Source organism: Mytilus edulis, chromosome 9 (assembly GCF_963676685.1).
Source record: "Mytilus edulis chromosome 9, xbMytEdul2.2, whole genome shotgun sequence".
Lineage (NCBI taxonomy): Eukaryota > Metazoa > Mollusca > Bivalvia > Mytilida > Mytilidae > Mytilus > Mytilus edulis.
The window spans coordinates 36,932,414-36,952,771 of NC_092352.1; the positions used below are offsets into that span (position 1 = coordinate 36,932,414).

At 32.3% G+C, this 20,358-nt stretch overlaps 2 long non-coding RNA genes across 2 annotated transcripts; one reads left to right on the top strand and one right to left on the bottom strand.

Annotated features, from left to right (window-relative positions):
• Positions 1 to 851: 851 nt before the first annotated feature.
• Positions 852 to 5,922, bottom strand: LOC139488267 (uncharacterized). Its single transcript, XR_011655965.1, has 3 exons — positions 4,845 to 5,922; positions 2,650 to 2,848; positions 852 to 1,241 (listed from the first exon to the last, which is right to left on the bottom strand). It is a non-coding gene; the product is annotated as an uncharacterized lncRNA (long non-coding RNA).
• A 5,229-nt stretch (positions 5,923 to 11,151) lies between these two features.
• LOC139488270 (uncharacterized) lies at positions 11,152 to 15,856 on the top strand. The gene is made up of 3 exons (XR_011655968.1): positions 11,152 to 11,232; positions 14,390 to 14,477; positions 15,357 to 15,856. It is a non-coding gene; the product is annotated as an uncharacterized lncRNA (long non-coding RNA).
• The last annotated feature ends 4,502 nt before the right edge of the window (positions 15,857 to 20,358 follow it).

A 20,358-nucleotide genomic window follows, 5' to 3' on the forward strand; every position in this document is an offset into this window, starting at 1 on the left:
GAAAATTAGGAGATCAAAGTTTACACATATTATCACAATCTTAACTTTCCATTAATTCTATATATTTTTTTTTCAATTTTGAACTGATAATCAAAAAAATATTTTCACTTAAATATAATTCATTATCTTTTCTACTGACAGACTTTATGAACTTCGGAAAAAGAGATATTTCTTCACGATCAGAAAGCGAAAGTTACAAATCCTAATCTGAAGAACGCATTGTTTTTTCTTCTTCTGTGTTTAACATTGCCATGAGTTGTACATTGATTTGCTCAATTTGTTTTTTCATTGAACACTGGACACTTTTAATTTGCAAAACACTCATTTGCAAATCCGCCGCCGCCTCAAACAAGAGCTACAATATCATGTATATAACCAAAATGTGCAGAATTACATGGGATTCAATAATTTCATTGGTTTTCTACAGTTACTTTCATATTTATTTTGCAATTTGAATTATAAAATGGGACAGGGCAAAATCCCATGGGATTTACCATTATCCCATGGGATTTTGGTTAAATCCCATGGGATTTTTTTTTGTCCCATGGGATTATTGTAGTCCCATGGGATATTTGTTGTCCCATGGGACAAAAAAAAATCCCATGGGATTTTTATTATCCCATGGGATTTTTAATATCCCATGGGACAAATTAAAATCCTATGGGATTCTAATTGTAAATATATAGATATGAATAAACAGTAATGTGTATGTTACAATGTATTCTATTTGGTAGTAAATTATTATAAGATGAATCTTTTTAATTGAATATCTTTTTTTCTTGGGAAATGTTAATTTAGCATATTGTTCTTTAACTGTTCAAAACTAAACTTTTAAACAACAAAGCAGATAATGTAAGTATCAATATATGTTTATTCATGAATTATAGAATACTTTCTTGAAACACAATTATTTGCCATTTGAAATCAATAAAAACTCTATTGTTAGGCTTAACATACTAGTAGCTATTTAAGTAAATCTATTTTTTTCACAATATCCCTCAACACAAAACATAAATAGTTTCTTATCATCCAGCATTGATTGATGGTATAGTCCACTTTTTGGACATTCAGCACAGAACTTTGACATTATTGTGGTTTCAATATTTTTTTGAATTTAAAAGAACTTCAAATCATTGACTGAGTGATGAAAATAATAACTGATCCAACTTTTTTCTTTGAATTTATTCTGGTCTTGTTTCTATGTTTTCTCCATTTATTTTAGGTGGTGAATTTCAATCCTTCTGAAAAAGAACCAATAAAATCTAAAGTAATGGATTATACAAAATTGTTTTCATACATGTAGCAATAATATGATTTTCAATAAAAATAGCTATGCGGTATGGATTTTACTGATTGTTAAAGGTTGTCCAGTGTCATCAGTTGCTAACGGCCTACATCCTTTGGTCTCTGATGGAGGGTTGTCAAATTAGCAATATACCACATCTTCCTATTCTAATACCATATAACAATCAATTAATTTATTCTTCTTTATAAAATTTGGGTATTTTCCCGAGTTATATACATAATATATATATATACTGTAAATTCAGAATTAATGCAAGTTTTTTTTTATTGCGAAAAATGCAACGGAGTTGTAAACGCAATAATTTAAACTCGTATTATGAAATATTTTATATGGATTAAACAGGATTTTTCAAAATCGTAAAATTTAAAATCGCATTTAAGTCTAAAATGACAGAATCGCAATAATAAATGCACGCAATAATTTATGAATTTTACAGTATAAAGATCAATGTTAAAAGTTAAAACTTTAGACAACTATAATAACTTTCCATTATTCACAAGAATTTGCAATATATTATACAAAATGCAGACAACAGAAACAATATTTCTTTAAGCTTTTGAAGTTCAGACAGATTTCAATTTGTGTTTTATTTCAATGAAAAAATACCTTGAACATATTGGAAATTATAACATTGATACAAACAAAATATGTATGTTTTATCCTTTTTTTTTGTGTTGTTGGCTTGCTGCCTCATTTTAATATACATTTAAACATACATCAATAATCTTCTTCTTTATTAAAAGTAAAAATGGGATATTTTTGATTTTGATATCCCAAAACATTATAGTTCTATCACATAACTTATTACCAAGTTCAAAAACACCAATGTGTTTGATATTAATTTTAAGACATGTATAAATGTTCCAGACCATATCAGTATTCGGATCTTACTTTTATGGTCCAGAACTTACAGTCCCACCATATGTGTACAGTCAGACCATTTAAGTATACTTGTACTGTCTGGTACCAGCTCAACCAAACCTGTGTTTTTATTTTAACTGCAATTAAACTTTTTGTATTAATCTATTAAAGATTTCAGTTATGTTGATCTGTACTGTACATTTGTTTGTAATAAACTTGACCAACTTCTTAAAATTGGGCAGACTGTATGCGTACAGTCCAAATACTTGTTTGTTCTGGAACATAAACATGATTAACAAGCATTTGGCAGGATGTCATGCTAAAATCCCATTAATATTAGTACTAAATTTTGAGTATATACATGTAAATCCACAAGTTACTTACTGAAATTCATGGTGAACACTCACCAAAAACTTACAATTTAGAGGAAAGACTGGAAAGATGAATGCACTAACACTATCAAAACAGAGCATAAAACTTACCGAAAAACAAGATGTTTTACATTTATCCAGGAGCAGGATAATTGAAAAGTTGTTTTTTTCTTTCTCTGCTGTCCATCATATAACCTTTGAATTCATTCATGCAAAATATGAAAATCTGCAAAGGTAAGACCTAGAACCTCAACTTATCCACATTTTGAAGTTTGAACTGCATACTTGTCCTTTTCATCTTGCTGACAACCTAAACATAAAAAAATGATAAAAACATAATTCTAGATTGAATTTGTGTTTTTATTTTTGTTGGTACATGTACAAACAATTTTCCCAACTTTAAAACGAAAACATCATCACCAAAGAGGAGGTCATACTAACCTCCGAAATATTTAAACAAACCGAAATTATTACTTGATTAAGATCTTGTCGTAAATTAATGGCATAGATACTCTTATTTTTGAAAACTTGATGTCTATTGCATACTTATATTCCTTTGTACGAGAGTATGCATATTAAGATGGATTCCATGGACTTTAATGTAAGCATGATTAATTTTACAGTCACTGACAGTTTTTCAGCTCTATGTGTACATTTTGAGAGAATCTTGCAATACTGTATATTCTGATATTCAGAACTTATTGTGAGGTTTTTATTAATACAACTGAAAGCTGTATCTCGTTTTCATTTCTGATACATATTTATGAGCTGAAGACCAGTGCCGAATTTTTCTCACTGCTTTGAAGACCCATAGGTGACCTTAGGCCGTTGTCTGCTCTTTGATTGGGTTGTTGTCTCTTTGTCAAATTCCCAGTTTCCACTTCCCATTTTATATCATGTATGCTGATTTTTCTTAAATAACAATATTCAGTCATGCAATTTTGTCTATTATTGAAAATACGATAAGCAAAAATAAATGCACAAAAAATTTAACATTGTTATATATATGTAAAAGACTTTTTTTTAAATTCAAAACAGTTGCCTACACTGTTAATTTCCTTGTTTGATTTCATATTTTTAAAGCCTTTATAGCTAGCTAGATGGTATGCCGGGGCGGATCCAGCCATTTTAAAAAGGGGGGTTCCCAACCCAAGACAAAGGGGATGATCCTATATTCATTTGATTTGTTTTATTGTCTCATACAAGAATATATATGGTTTGACGGTGGGGATCAGGGATCCTGAAATTTTTTCACCTAACCACTGGATGACAGGGAATCTCAACCATTTAAAAGTTTCTCAAACATGTGGGGGTGGGGGTGAACCCCATGGACTCTCCCTATATTTCCTTTGATTTGTTTTATTGTTCTATACAAGAATATATAAATATGGTTTAGGGGTGGGGATCTTGACCGTTTACAAGTTTTCAAACTAGAGGGGGTGGGACTTCACTTTTATTTTATTTCATTATTAATTTTATTGTCCCCGACAAGAATATATATGGTTTAGGGGTGGGGATCTGGATCGTTCACAAGATAATAGCACATTCTCAAATTGAACAGAGTGGGGTAACCCCCAAAGACCTCCTTTTAATTTCATTTGATTTGTTTTATCGTCCCATTCAAGAATATATATGGTTTAGGGATGGGGATCTGGACCGTTTACATGATAATAGCATATTCTCAAATTGAAAGGGGTGGGGATTACCTCCCATGGACTCACCCTCCCTTCTTTCTTCCCCCCGAAATACCTTTTAATAAGCCCCAATGCACAGATAGTTCACAGTATTTTCCCTTGATTTACACTAAAGAATATACACTATACAGGTGTAATTTTTTTTTTAAAAGATAATACAACTGAAGACCACCATGACCACAGTGGTGGATCCAGAATTTTTCATAAGTGGGGCCCACCTACTGCCTAAGAGGGGTCTGCTCCTGCCATGACTCAGTGATTCCATATATAATCAACCAATTCTTTTCCCAAACAGGGGGCCCTGAACTCCTGATTCCCCTTTTTTTTTCCTCATTTCAATCACCCTGATATAAATTTAGTTTTATCACTTACAATAGGAATGGTTTGAATTCCCCAATAATTCTTATATACCATTAATATCAACATATTTCATTTTTGATAAATGAAAGGCAAAAGTTTTCTATGGGTAGAAATGGATAGTGGGAAGCTTTCAGATTCACACCATGCCGGTGGCTGTGTTCAAAGTGCTGGGTTTTTATGACCCTCGTTGTTTGCGGACTAACTATTTAGGCCAGTGGTGGATAATAGTGTGCGTGCATTAATCTTCTATACCTTCTTAATCAATATATTCAAATACTGACGGCAAGTGTTGTAATGATGTATCAATGTCTTTTTGAAATCACCGTGCTATTTACATGTGGGATCGAGAATGCAGGGGAAGGAAACTTGTCAATTATGTTTATTTCTAAGCCAAAATAAAATGAGCCGCCGTAAAATTAACCTTGGGTAATAACAGTGCATGTAAGGCTCGTCTCGGAGGGGTGTCTTTTTTTCTGTCTTCTTTTTATGCCCCACCTACGATAGTAGAGGGGCATTATGTTTTCTGGTCTGTGCCTCCGTTCGTTCGTCCGTTCGTTCGTCCTGTTTCAGGTTAAAGTTTTTGGTCGAGGTAGTTTTTGATGAAGTTGAAGTCCAATCAACCTGAAACTTAGTATATATGTTCCTTATGGTATGATCTTTCTAATTTTAATGTCAAATTAGAGTTCTTACCCCAATTTCACGGTCCACTGAACATAGAAAATGATAGTGCGAGTGGGGCATCCGTGTACTGGGGACACATTCTTGTTTTAGTTATATTTTTAATAACTTACACTTTTTTCCATTATTCTCTTTCTTTCACTATTCTTTATTCCTTTTTTTTTTCTTTGTCCTTTGTTCTCTATTCTGTTAATTAACATCCATACCCTCTTATGTGTATGTGGACTTACTGTAGTTTATTTTTTAGTTCTGGCAGAGATATTAGATACAATATATATGTCTCTGGTTCTGGTATTATGCGATAAGTCAATTTCTTTTTCATGCAGTGTCATGAAATATAATGGTTTTATGCATATCAGCCAAGATTGTGCGCAACATTTTAATAAACAATTCAACACTATATACACGTTATGTGAATTTTATTAAAATCGATGAAGAACATGAATTTGGCAGCTAGTGCCCCTTAAACAGGTAAAGTTCAATTAACAAATTCTGATCTACTGGCATTCAACACCAAATTACTTACTTGCTGTATATTGATAAATGTGATTGATAAATGTGATTGTATATTGTCAATACCTCAACATCGAGAATACGTCATGTGAGGTGTTGGTCGCTACGTTTGATACGGGGTCAAAGGTTGCGGCTTCGAGACAGAGAAAAAACATCCAGGTAAAAAGTGTAGAATTTTGTTTTTGAAAATTTGAGTTGTAAATTTTCCTAAAAAGTACTTAATTCCGTTCATCTAATTGTAAATTTTCCAAAAAAAAGTACTTATTTCCGTTCATCTATTATGGGTATAAACTAAACTGAACAAGAAAAGTATTAGTAAACAGACAGAAAGTCCGACGTTGAATTAATTATTTTACAATTAATTGTTTAAATATATGAGAGAATGTTTTAGGCGAATTTTCTTTAATTACAGATAAATGTATTTTAGGTTCAGGAAATGATTTATTCTTCGGGTACGTCTAAACAACCGCTCAGGACCTCCTGAGTGCACTCAGGACATACAAAGTGCACTCAGGACCCATTACCGTAATCATATCTGCACACATGATGGATGTTTATATTCGTTATACGCTTCTTATTTTAGAGTTAAATTTTGGTAGAAGTTGAAATCGCAGGGGCGGATCCAGCCATTTTAAAAAAGGGGGGGGGTCCTAACCCAGGGCAAAAAAAGGGGGGGTTCAACTACATGTCCCCATTCAAATGCATTGATCGGCCAAAAAAAGGGGGGTTCCAACCCCCCCCCCCCCCCCGGAACCCCCCTCCCCCCTCTGGATCCGCGCCTGAATCGAACTTAGATAGATATGTTAATTCTTATAAAATAATGAGGGCACGTGTCACTGATTACACAACTACTGAGCCATGAATTATCCAATCAACAAAATTGATTGGATTATCTTTATTATTTTTTAGGAATTGTATTGTTTAGTTCAGTTTTACCTTTAACATGAATTTGCATATAGAAAAAATAAAACATATATCTCATTCGATGTGCTTTTTCAGTTTATTTTTCATGATGACGGGTAAATTAATTTGTTGTGTTTTGCAGTTCACGAATAAAGAAAATTATTTTATAGTTGCGTTTTTTTTTTCTGTAACAAGCTCGATTTTTGTTTTTCAGTGTGATTCTTTTCTCTATCTCTCTCTCTAAATCAAGTTTTTAAACAAACACAATGTTGACTGAATATCAAATTTTATTACATTTGTATATCTTTATTCTCAACAAACCATTATACAAGAGAAGACAATTATGTACAATATTCAGTTTAACCTTAACGGAAATCTGTGCACGAAGACTTAGTCGTGGTTTGAACGGATTTCGTGTCAATAAACTGTCTTCGAAATAGTCTTTCTTTGTTAATGTTTGTGTCATTTTGGTCTTTTGTGGATAGTTGTCTCATTATCAATCATACCACATCTTCTTTTTTAAAATTTCTCGCTACTACAATCTAACTTACATATTTTTTAGAAATAATTATACCCAAAATATCATAATTTTCAAAAAACGGAGACGAAAACGTAGACAAGTTCATTTTCAGAATTTATTTTCGCATTGAAATTCGTTTCAGGCTTGTGAAACTGGACAAAACGACTTTAATTAGAGAAAAAAAACTTAATAAAAACGGATTTCTTAAAATATTCGTATAACTCAAAAATAAAATTCCTGGACAAGTTCGATAAAAATGAGAAATAACATCTAACTACATGTATATGAGTTTGATTGTTTGAAAAGTACGGCTTTTACCGTTTAGAACGGATTCCATATACAAAACTTTAATTAATATAAATTCTTTTAAAGTATGAACATTTATAATTATTTCCCTTTTCAAACTCGTGCAAAGAATTGATTACTGGTCCAGGACATGATAATAAAATTAAGAATAAAACTTAAAAATTTATGGAACGAAATTTTAATAAAAGACGAAAATCTTAAAACATCGTGATATTCATTCTAGACGTCACAATATTACTTCCCGCATGGTCACACTGTACTAACAACACAATGTATAAAAAAACAATAAAGATAATCCAATTAATTTTGTTGATTGGATAATTCATGGCTCAGTAGTTGCGTAATCAGTGACACGTGCCCTTATTATTTTCTAAGAATTACAAATTCTACCAAATTTAACTCTAAAATAAGAAGCGTATAAAGAATATATGCATCCATCCTGTGTGCGATGACTATAAAGGGTCCTGAGTGCACTTCGTATGTCATGAGTGCAATCAGGAGGTCCTTCAAGCGGTGTTTAGACGTACCGTTATTCTTCTGGAAGCTTCAATTTTTTCTTATCAATAACTTTTACACAAGGAGACATTTTTTTTTTGACAGCATGAACCCCAGTTAATGAGCAAACACAAATTAAGAACGAAAATCGTTTACAATTAAATTTTATAGAAGGAAAAAAGGGGAGGGGGGGTAATAAACAAATTTTATTTACGCTCACATACTTTTAAACAGATTTGCATGTGTAAGCTCTCTATAGTTAATGTTAAATTATTTCAGGAGTTTTGAAAAAAAGAATATTATATACAGTTTAATTTCGACTAAAATAGTGATTCTTTTTATAGATTTGGTACCTTAGTTTCGACTCAACATTTCATTTTGAATTGTTAGATGGCAAACTCTTTAGGCGAATATTGTATCTGTTCTTTATTTAATTATGGTGATATTGGCGATAATATTCATTATAACAAGGCCTTGTTCAAATCCTTGATTATAGAATGTTTGGTAATATAAAAAGACGAAAGTAGACAAACCCTAATTATGCAGGGTTTCACAAGTTGATCTCCAAGCGGCCCACATTTAACATATAATAAGATCTATATTTTTCAACGTTTTCAAAATGAAATAACTTGAATTGAAAATTTCCAAACTGTGAAAATTTGTTATTTCTAAACGTCTTTAATTATTATTTCGGAAAAAAAAATTATTTAGCATATTCATATATTTTCATAATTTTTTCCGAGGAAACCTTTTTATTTGCAAAGTTTACTTCTATATGTTTTTAACCATCACCAGCGACTTATTCTCTGCCATCACCAATTAGTCCTAATTATTAAAGATCAATTGCCCAAATTCAAATGATGATTGGTATATCGTATTGAATATGACCATCGGTCATCCGTGACGTATCCCAAATAACGACGCATGCCGATAGATAGATCATAGTTTATTAATTAGCGTCTCGCAATTTAAATTTCATCAAGGGGACTTAATTAAACCAGTTACTATACAAATCTTGAAAAAACGATGTACATGTACTTTTTAATATTTTTAAAACAAATTACGAAAACGTTTAGTGTAAAAATCACCGAATATAAATGTTTCTTTCTTGCAGGTTTTGGCATTTGTAAATAACATTAACGTTTTGGAATTCTAATGCAAAAGACAGTCGATTCAAACTGAAATAACTTCTTTAAAGATGGTTTGATTTTTTCAGAGACACATGTATTATATATGTCTCAATACATGTATTATATGTCTCTGATTTTATCAAAACAAAAATTACAAAATTATAAAATATGTTAGTTATCGAATGTATACCCTGAACTCTTACTATTATATATACATGTCCTAAGTTACTTAATGTCCTGTGTGCAACCAGGAGATCCTGAACGGTTTTTAAACGTACCATTATTTTATATGCATATATTCAAAGCTGTTCTTAATTATATGCATACTAGGTATCAGTGGCGGATCCAGGGGGAGGGTTTCGGGGGTTGGAACCACCCCTTTTTTTGAACGATCAATGTATTTGAATGGGGACATATGGTTGGAACCACCCCCTCCCCCTTTTGTCCTGGGTTGAGACCCCCTTCTTTTCAAATGGCTGGCTCCGCCGCAGAGGTATATTTATATATATATGTGTGTACCAGCCCCCCTCCTAAATCTTGGGAAACAAATGGTAGATTATATAGGGAATCACGGAAGCATGACTGGACGTGACCCCTCTAAGGCAGTCAATGAGTCCCCACTTATGAAAATTTCTGGATCAACCATTGCTTAGTTCTAGTTATCTTAGGTCCTAGTGTGAAATAATGCCAATAGGTCTTTTAAAACACATCTTTATTCATACATGTATATATACGTTTTCTCACGGATTTGTTCATGCAATATTGGAATTATGTTTACTCAATGCGCAATTACTGAAGTTTATATTTGCTACTTTTCTTCTTAATTTCATATAATTATTTTTTGATTTTTTTTCTTCGAAAAATTAGTGGTGTTGAAATAGGGAATGGACACAGATACCTTATCACATTTAACCAAAGAAATGTTGTATAATGTCATCAATCTGTATTACACGTAGACAGGATGTTCTCTAGAAAACTATACGTTATACACACCCGAGAATACACGCACTGTCGTAATGGAAAATTACTGTATGTTATAGTTACCTGTAATCAGCTTTGCAACACCATGTCATGACAGTTCAAAAAGATTTTCTTCAAATCAAATTGGAATATTCATTTTTTCTGTAAAATTTAAAACTTTAAAAAGTAGACTTTGACAAAATTATGAAATAGAAAGAATTGAACAATTTAAAATCGTATTTTAACAAAGATTTAGATATAATTTTACAACGATCCTTAAAAAATAACCAAACAAACGTTGAATCAAACGATATGAACCTACGCAGTTTTATATTAAAATACTGACACACACCAGTTTGCCATCTCAGTATGCATGGCAAGGGTGCTTGGTGAGGTGCTGGAACTTGATGTACATGTATCATTAAGTTAATACAGTTCTGTTAGTATTGACTGCCTTTTTACAGAGACTTTCTATTCTTACTGTTATCAGTTAGTATAGACGGTTCCTGGCTTAGAATGATTCTCTGCTCAGCAAATGGTGCGTAATTAGCATTTGAATCAAATTTCTTGTAGAAGTAAAAAACACAAATTAATGTATTTGACAACTTTATTCAGGAGCACAGTCTATATTATCCGGCGTAAATAACTTAGAGATTTATGTGGAAGTTTACTCTGCTGCTCGATCTATGCTAATCGATGTTCCAGTATATTTCATATTTATATTTATTCGTGAGGCCTCGTCATCGTTTATATTCACTAAAAGCACAGTCGCCTAAATATTTTATATGGCGAAAAAATTGCGAAAATTGGGGGAAATAATATATTTTTAGTAGCATTATTATTTTAGAATCTTAAGAGGTTGCTTGCAAATTTAACTCTAAAATGAGAAGTGTATGACGATCTATAACGAATATATACATCCATCATGTGTGCAGATACGACGGCGACTATATAGGGTCTGCCATGAGTGCACTTTGTATGCCCTGCATGTGTGCACCCAGGAGGTCCTCCTGAGCGGTGTTTAGACGTACCGGGAAAATCTTATCTGATTCAGGATCAATTCATCGGTTACACTCCCCTGTCACCAGTGATTCTTTTTTGCTGACATTCTGAAAAAGTATTGTGTAGTCCCTGTGTAAGTGTTGACTCTCAACTTGCACATGTGATTTTTTAACACTCCCTGGACTTCTGCAAAAACAGAAAGTCACAGGACATTCCGACAAAAAGTCACAGGACAAAAAGTTGATTGAATATAAATGAAAAAAGATTTTGAAATATCTTCTTTTTATTACATATATTCATTTTTAATTTTAGGAAATTGTTCATAATATAAAAAGAAGATGTGGTATGATTGCCAATGAGACAACTGTCCACAAGAGACCAAAATGACACAGACATTAACAACTAGAGGTCTTTACGGCCTTCAACCATAAGCCAATATAAAGAAGGTATGGTATGATTGCCAATGAGACAACTGTCCACAAGAGACCAAAATGACACAGACATTAACAACCATAGGTCACCAAACAGCCTTCAACAATGAACAAAGCCCGAGGTAAAGCCCATACCGCATAGTCAGCTGTAAAAGGCAATCATACTATATCTTTTTTTTTTATATTTACATGTTAAAAAATGCGTGCAAATGTAATCAAAAGCTGCACACAAACGTAATGATTTTTGTGCGCAAATGTAATGGTAATGTGCGCAAACCTAATGCACTGATTTATTTGTTTTTAATAAATTTTAATTTAAAGTTGCTACATCATGTTCATGTATAAAACTTCAAGAAAAATACAAAAAGAGTGTTTTCTTGTTCAAAGAAAAATAATCTCAAAACTAAATTGTGACTTTTTGTCCTGTGACAGTGTGTGACTTTTTGACTGTGACTTTCTGTCCTGCATTCAGATTGAATAGGGGAGTTTGGTTGACCCCGCCTCCCTCTATCTGAGACTACTATCTCAGTGATGAGCTTTATGTTTCATGTACAAATGTATTGTGCTTGTCATATATATGTATGTCGGATAAAAGCTCTACAGACCTTTAATATTTTGTATTGTTATATGTATAACCGACAATAAATAAATAGCCCCTAACAAGTAAGAATTAGGTTACTTCTTTTTGTTTTGACATCTTGCATGGGTTTTTATAGCCCCGTATTAAAATTATGCCCCCACTTTAAAAAAGGGGGGGGGGTATACTGTTTTACCCCTGTCTGTCCATCCATCCTTGCGTCAGTCAGTCCGTCCGATGAATATTTTTCGTCCCATTTTCCCTATTAGGAACTACAATAGAAGGATTTCTGAAATTTGGTTTCGGGGTTAAATAAGTCAGCTATACCGTGTGATGCATTTTCAGATTCATCACTCGACAACTTCCTGTTTTCCCAACACTTGTATGATTTTACACATGATAGCCAAGTTGAAAGTTGAAAACTAACAACCTAATTTATGTACAAAAAAATTGAAAAACAGATATGTTACACATAAACAAACGACAATCACTGAATTATCGGATCCTGACTTGGAACAGGCACAACCATAACAAATTGGCAGGGTATAAGGAACTTTGAAAATATTTAGTTTTTGTGGTTTGGTCAATTTTCCAGATACTGTAAGCAATAAGGCCCCTTTATTTAGTGAATGAAATAATTGTAAGATGCACTTAGCTGTCTGTCATATTTTATATGAACTTGACCTCATTTTCATGCATGGTTCATTGGTCAATGAAACACTGCATTGTTTTGTAAGTTTATCATATGTTTAAAGTTACAGGTAGATTATATTTGGTAGATATGAAACAATTGTAAGGTGTGCATGTCTGAATGGCAGATTCATATATAAACCATGACCGCATTTTATTGTTCTTTGGTCAATGATAAGTTTTCTTGGTTTTGTCATTTTATCAGGCCACATTTAAAAGAATGTCTGTTTCCCCTCCCCGGGTCTACCCTTTGTAAACAGACCAGGAAGGCAGGTTTTTTTTAGCTCACCTGACCTGAAAGGTCAAGTGAGCTTTTCTCATCACTTGGCGTTCGTCGTCTGTCGTCCTGCGTCCGTCGTCTGTAAACTTTTACAAAAATCTTCTCCTCTGAAACTACTTGGCCAAATTCTACCAAACTTGGCCACAATCATCCTTGGGGTATCTAGTTTAAAAAATATGTGGCGTGACCTGTCAAACCAACCAAGATGGCCGCCATGGCTAAAAATAGAACATAGGGGTAAAATGCAGTTTTTGGCTTATAACTCAAAAACCAAAGCATTTAGAGCAAATCTGACATGGGGTAAAATTGTTGATCAGGTCAAGATCTATCTGCCCTGAAATTTTCAGACGAATCGGACAACCTGTTGATGGGTTGCTGCCTGTGAAATGGTTATTTTAAGGAAATTTTGCAGTTTTTGGTTATTATCTTGAATACTATTATAGATAGAGATAAACTGTAGACAGCAATAATGTTCAGCAAAGTAAGATCTACAAATAAGTCAGCATGATCAAAATTGTTAGAGGACCCCTTAAGGAGTTATTGCCCTTTATAGTCAATATTGAACAACTTTTCGTCATTTTTGTAACTTGTATAAAAATCATTTCTAAAACTACTTGGCCAAATTTAACCAAACTTGGCCACAATCATAGTACTAGGGTATCTATTTAAAAAAAAAGTGTCTAATGACCCCGCCTACCAACGAAGATGGCCGACATCAGTAAACACATTAACAGGTGAGCGACACAGGCTCTTGAGAGCCTCTAGTTTTTTTTAACTGGATGTGATTGTCATAGCATGGTCACATGAATGGTTTGACTTGTCCAGTCTAGGCCACTTATCAGTTGTTTGTGCTCAATTTGAGTGTATTTATTTAGATTATCAATCCTTCTGCTTTCAAGTGCTTTCAAGCACTTTCCAAAAATGGAAACAAATTATTTTCAGGAAAAAAATAATTTCGATTTTTTTGTGGAAAATAATTTTTTGACCCGGGCGCTTATTTTTGACCCGTGTGGGGGGAGGGGAAATAAACATTATTTTAATTTTGGCCTTAGATTTTTTAAGCATAGGTCTACTTGTTGTATGGAATGACTACAAGGTATCATATAAAAAAAGATGTCTGCCTGCCAAGGTTAATTTTACTGTGACCTCATATTCATAGAATAATGATAATATTCATGATATTGAACAGCAAGAATGATGAGTAAGTTGATGTTATATACAAATAAGACAAAATTTTCAGTTGCCTACTAATTATGTAATACATGTAGTAGTTATTTTTGTCATTAAATGATGTTTACCCTTTTATGTGTAGGGCAAGAACATGAAAGATAAAGGGGAAACTATAAACAGAAGAAATTATCAACAAAATAAGATTTACAGAGGTCAACAAAGCCTAAATGGTAAGTCCCCTGTTATAAAAAATTTTGTTCTTGAATAATAATTAAATATTTATTAAAATAAGATGTGGTATGATGAAAGAGAAAACTATCCATCAGAGTTCAATTTAGTGGATGTATGCATTGTAATTACTTATTAGAGGCCATTGATGACCTGTAAGTAATGAGAAAACCCATACCCTATACATGTTATAGTAATCTATAAAAGTCAACACTAACCAAATTTGAAACAGAGCATCAATTCAAACGTCAAATATACCAGACTAATTTATAAAAACAAAAAATTATGAAAAATAAAAATGACGGGTATGAATGAACCAACATCAACCACTGAACTATGTACAAGCTCCTGATATTAGACAGGTATAATATGGCTGGGTTGATATAAAAATAAGAAACACTTAGCAGTCTGATTTCCAATGAGACATTTCTCCAATAGAGATCAAATGACATTTAAGGAGGCTCTAGGGTATAACAATTTCAGAAAAATTTTTTAATAATTTTTTTTCATAACTCAATTTATTTATATCTTTATCATATGGTACACCAAATCATTCAAAACAATCAATTCGGTTTGGCCCCAGATGACTTTTAAAATGCATATACCATTGAAAAAGCTCCAAATTATCTCCCTTTGGTGCAAAAAAGCCATTTTTTGGCATTAAAAATGTAATATCTTATTTAACTCATCGGTGGCCTATATTTTTTTATTATAATTTTAAATAAGCTGTACTTTAACTAAACTATTATAAAATTTAAGCGATTTCTGTAATTTAGTACTTGAATATTTAAATGAAAGTTTATCATATTAATCATAAACATGATAAAATAGCCATTTTATTGATCTCTTCACTGATAATTTTTGAGTTTGTGTATTTGTAGGTCAGAAATCTGGATTTTCATGGTCATCATTCACAGATCAATACTGAACGGAAAACTTAAAGCTGATATTTTTCTCCATAGTGCGACTTTTTTATTAATTTGAAATGGAACATGTTTTTTCCTACATTTATTTGAAAGAGGAAATTTCAACATGATGACTATAAACAAAATGGAGTCATATCATCACGATCATTGATGCACAAGAACTTGATCATATAAATACAACAATGTAATTATCAATTGAAAGATGGAACGAATGAACAAGATATTAGAATGTTGTTGTCCAAATAAACTTGCTTTGTCTTCTCATTTGAATCTCTCCATTCAATAAAGATGTACAGAGGAAGATCTTTAAAGAACAGATTGAAAAAATGTTTTGTCTAAGAATTGCAGGAATATTCTAGTGAATGAAATTATTTATTGACTTCACTCTTATATAGTGGACTGAATAATTGTACATAGCAAGCTGTGAATAAAGAAAGCAAAAACTTTAACAAAAAGTGTTTATATTATAAATTTGCAATTATAAGCATACTATTATGTACACCACAAAGTTATATATAATTCAAATTGTTTGCCTATACAAGTATTGCAATGAACCTATAACAAAGAAAATCTTACCTCATGAAAAGAGTGAACTATTCAGTCAGAATATGAAATGTTTTTTCAGTTCTATTTTTCATAATAGAATAAACAAGACAAAGATTTCAAAACAATATTTTTTCATTTATTTAGAAATTTCATCATTTTGTTTCAGTGAAAGGACTTTATTCTTTGACTGTAAAATATTATTATTATACATTCCAAAATAAGAATAATATTTATTGTCATATAAACAAATAAAAAACATGTTTGTGACAAAATTTAAAAAAAATTATATATATGTATATATAAAAAATATAAAAAAAACTCGTATACATTTAAAACATTTTACTACCAAACAGCATTCATTGTAACATACACATAACTTTATATTTATATATATATATTTATAATTTTAATCCCATAGGATTTTATTTTGTCCCATGGGATATTAAAAATCCCATGGGATAATTATAGTCCCATGGGATTTTTTTTGTCCCATGGGACAACAAATATCCCATGGGACTACAATAATCCCATGGGACCAAAAAAAATCCCATGGGATTTAACCAAAATCCCATGGGATAATGGTAAATCCCATGGGATTTTGCCCTGTCCCATGGGATATTGAAAATCCCATGTTTTTATAATTCAAATTGCAAAATAAATATGAAAGTAACAGTATAAAACCAATGAAATTATTGAATCCCATGTAATTCCGCACATTTTGGTTATATACATGATATTGTAGCTCTTGTTTGAGGCGGCGGCGGATTTGCAAATGAGTGTTTTGCAAATTAAAAGTGTCCAGTGTTATTGTATTGAATGATGTGTACAATCAAGGAAAAATAACGAACACGGGGCAGTGGCACGATGACACCGACTTATTATCAAACTCAACACCACACTAACGAAATATAGAGCTCACCTCAACTTTCATTCTTGGCATCATTAAAAGTTACATTTTTCATCTGTTCCAGGATGTAGGTTGGCTAGAGATTGCCCGAACTCCCACTTTTCAAAATTCTGACTCCGCTATTGAAAGGTAGTAGACAATTTGTTCTTCAAGTGAGCTATGAATGTAAATACCTTTAACGTTAGACTCACAAAATAGATTGATTAGGAACAAGGAAAAATACATATCTGTTCACTCTGCATGTAATTTGCAAAAAAGGGTCATACATCATCTGTTTGTGTATACTTTATTTTTTATTCTGGCTTATACAATTTTATTTAAATTAGATCATTCACTTCTCCCGTCACTTCCTTTGCAACGTGACCACAGGGGGGAGGCCAGCGGAAGTCTAATTTAATTTGTTCGCGGCTGAAATGATTTATTTAAAATATCGACACATACAATGTTAATCCTGTTAAAATTTTGCGTTATTATCCTTTATGTGTCGAGTTATTCATCTATGCGTTTCATTACTGTTACAATGGATTGTCTCCACGTGGACGATGTATTTTTTTTAAACTTCTTTAAAACACTTCTTGACTCTAAAATTTCAAAATAAAAAAGATAGCGTCACTGATCTCGTTCATTTGTTTTAACAAAATCACAATAATTTTATATTGGTTATATATGGGAAAACTTGATTTTGTTGTTGTTGATAAAACACTACAATACATTCTTGACGACCTTCTGTAGACTTATGATACTTTGGGTTATAAATAGTACGTTATCGTCAGTCTCTTTTGCCAAATCTAACGCCTGATTAAAACTTTCGTCAGTCACTTACTAGCTCATATGGTCAACAATATACAAGGAGCATGAGGAACTTTTTCTGTATACAAATACACTATACGGCGTACCTTGACTCTTGCTAAAGCTACGGTCCATATAAGCACATTAAATTGAGAATGAAAATGGGAAATGGTGTCAAAGCGACACAACCCGACCATAGAGCAGACAACAGCCATAGGCCACCAATGGGTATTCAATGTAGCGAGAAACTCCCGCATTTCAAGGGAATATTCGAAACAACTAGTGTGACATTTGTAAAATCTATTCACTTTTCTAAATACCAAGGTTTCAAAAAGAGGAAAATATGCTTCACTTTTCTTGTAAATAAAAATCCTACTGGAACACACAAATAGGATTTAGACGCTTCTCCATTTTAGTTCATTGCAGATTGCACCATGCGTAACATCGTCAGTGTAAACGGACAAAATGCACTACGAATGTACAGACGGTTTAAGTAAACATTTGAGACTGAATCATACATTAAAGGAAAAAAAAACATCATACAGACGTATGTTTGCCAAAATTTAGATGCAGAGTGGTCCCATTTTGGAAGGAGACCGGCAGGAATCAAAATTTAAGAGATAACTTTTTTTTTTTTGCTGTATGAATTCCATTCTAAAGGCGTGTACTTTTATTTTGTCTAAAATCTTACTATTTTAGAGACGTTTATTAAAATAATTTATACGGTGGTTTTGATAATTGTTTAGTCAAAATAACTATCTGTGATTCTAGGTGAAGTAACTAATATCCGTTTGTGTTCCAAACTCTGCAGAGACATTTCAGACGCCGAAGATTTTTATATACATATAAATACATACTTTTTTCTCTCTTCTTTCGACAAATGCGAATTTCGAGTTAAAAGTTATTCTTCTGCTCTTTGGTCGGGTTTGCGCGATAAATTCTCTATTACCTGTCCGAATTAATTATATAAATTGGTCAGAATTTTTCAAAAACTTTAATATATATATATATAGGTATATACTTTATTTATGGGATTTTTATTTAGTCCGTCAAAACACATGCACTTGTCTCATAACCAACCCCCCCCCCCCCCCCCCCCCCCCCCCTAATATATACTTTATGTGTTATATAAGGTATATACGGGACAAAAAATCTAAGACAAGTTCCTATGCGTGTAAACTTTAAATTACACTTTAAATATAAATAATTACATTAGATGTATGTTTCATTACAATACGTTATTCTGATTGGCTAACTGCACATCATGTGTTATTCCTTAAGCAGTTGTATCACTCAATTAAACTTCTCATTCATGATGACACGAGGTCCCACAATAAAGTGCACAGGTAAATAAAATAAAAACTTGATAAAAGGCGTGTTTTCATGATCCTATAGGTAAAAATGTAATTATAAGTATTGAATGCTTTTTTTTGTAACTTTATAGGGTTGTAAAAGCGTTGACCGTGCTCACATTTTAAGTATGAAGCGCTTCCGCGCTTCATACAAAATGTACTTCGGTCAACGCTTTTACACCCCAATAAATTTACAAAAAAGAGCATTCAATTCTTAAATAGATTTCGATCTTGGGATATAACGACAATGAGAAAGCAAGATAACGAATTTACTAGCAAACGATATTCAGAGGGCAACATTAAGCATACATTTGTACGTAGGAAAGTCATGCGTAGACTCATATGCAGAAAAATATTTTCCGATTTTTTTTGTTTTTAGAGGTAAAATTTAACTGTACAACCAGGTTCAGTTTACCATTTTCTAAATATGTAAATAAATGTTCCAAGTCAGGAATATGTCAATTGTTTCCCATTCGTTTCATGTGTTAAAAGTCATAATAAACGAGTGACCGGTGAAAAATAATGGTATTCCAATTCTTGAACCAATGCATACAAACATCATAAACTTAGTCTTCTGTGCACGATTTTATCATTTTTTTCGCATAAATTTCATATAATCGTGAATTTATTTTCAATCGGTCAGTGTTGTTGTGAAAATATTATGGCAGATACTTAAAGTTCGTGTTTTGAAGCCGAAGTTTAACGATTGTCACCTCTTCGTCAACAAACAATAAAAAGCATGTATATTGAGCACGTGTTTAACATGTACAATTAGATAATAGTTTATTTTAAGGACATCCATGCGTATTGCGATCACCGGATGTTTACGAGATGGATCACACTGAGGTCACTTTGCATACGGATAATATGTCGGGGAATTGCTTCCTGGAATTAAAATAAAGTAAACGTCTTCTAAATATGAACAAATTAAAGAATTTTCTTCAGAAAAAAGTATATGTACATAAGTTTTATAATGAAAACTATCCATTGAGTTATAAAAACATATGCATTATTTTTTTTTTAATTTGAGGTTTCTTATCTTCTTCTTCTTCTTCCGAATACGGGAGTAGACTCCTAGGTAGGAGTGTAAAACTTCCCGGAACTTGTGTGCTATGTACATATGGACTTAATTTAAAAATAATATGACAAGAAAAATCGTTATCAATAACATATATACATTATGTACAGTGGCTTTAAAGTTTAATAAGTTGCTGTGGATCCTTCAAATGTTAGAGTGGATATGCCACTTTTGAAGGATTCCAGGGTGTCTGACATACCTATTGCTTCAGGTAGTGAGTTCCAGTCCGAAATAGTTCGAGGATAAAATGAAAATTTATAGAAGTCTTTATTTGTTGATATTTGC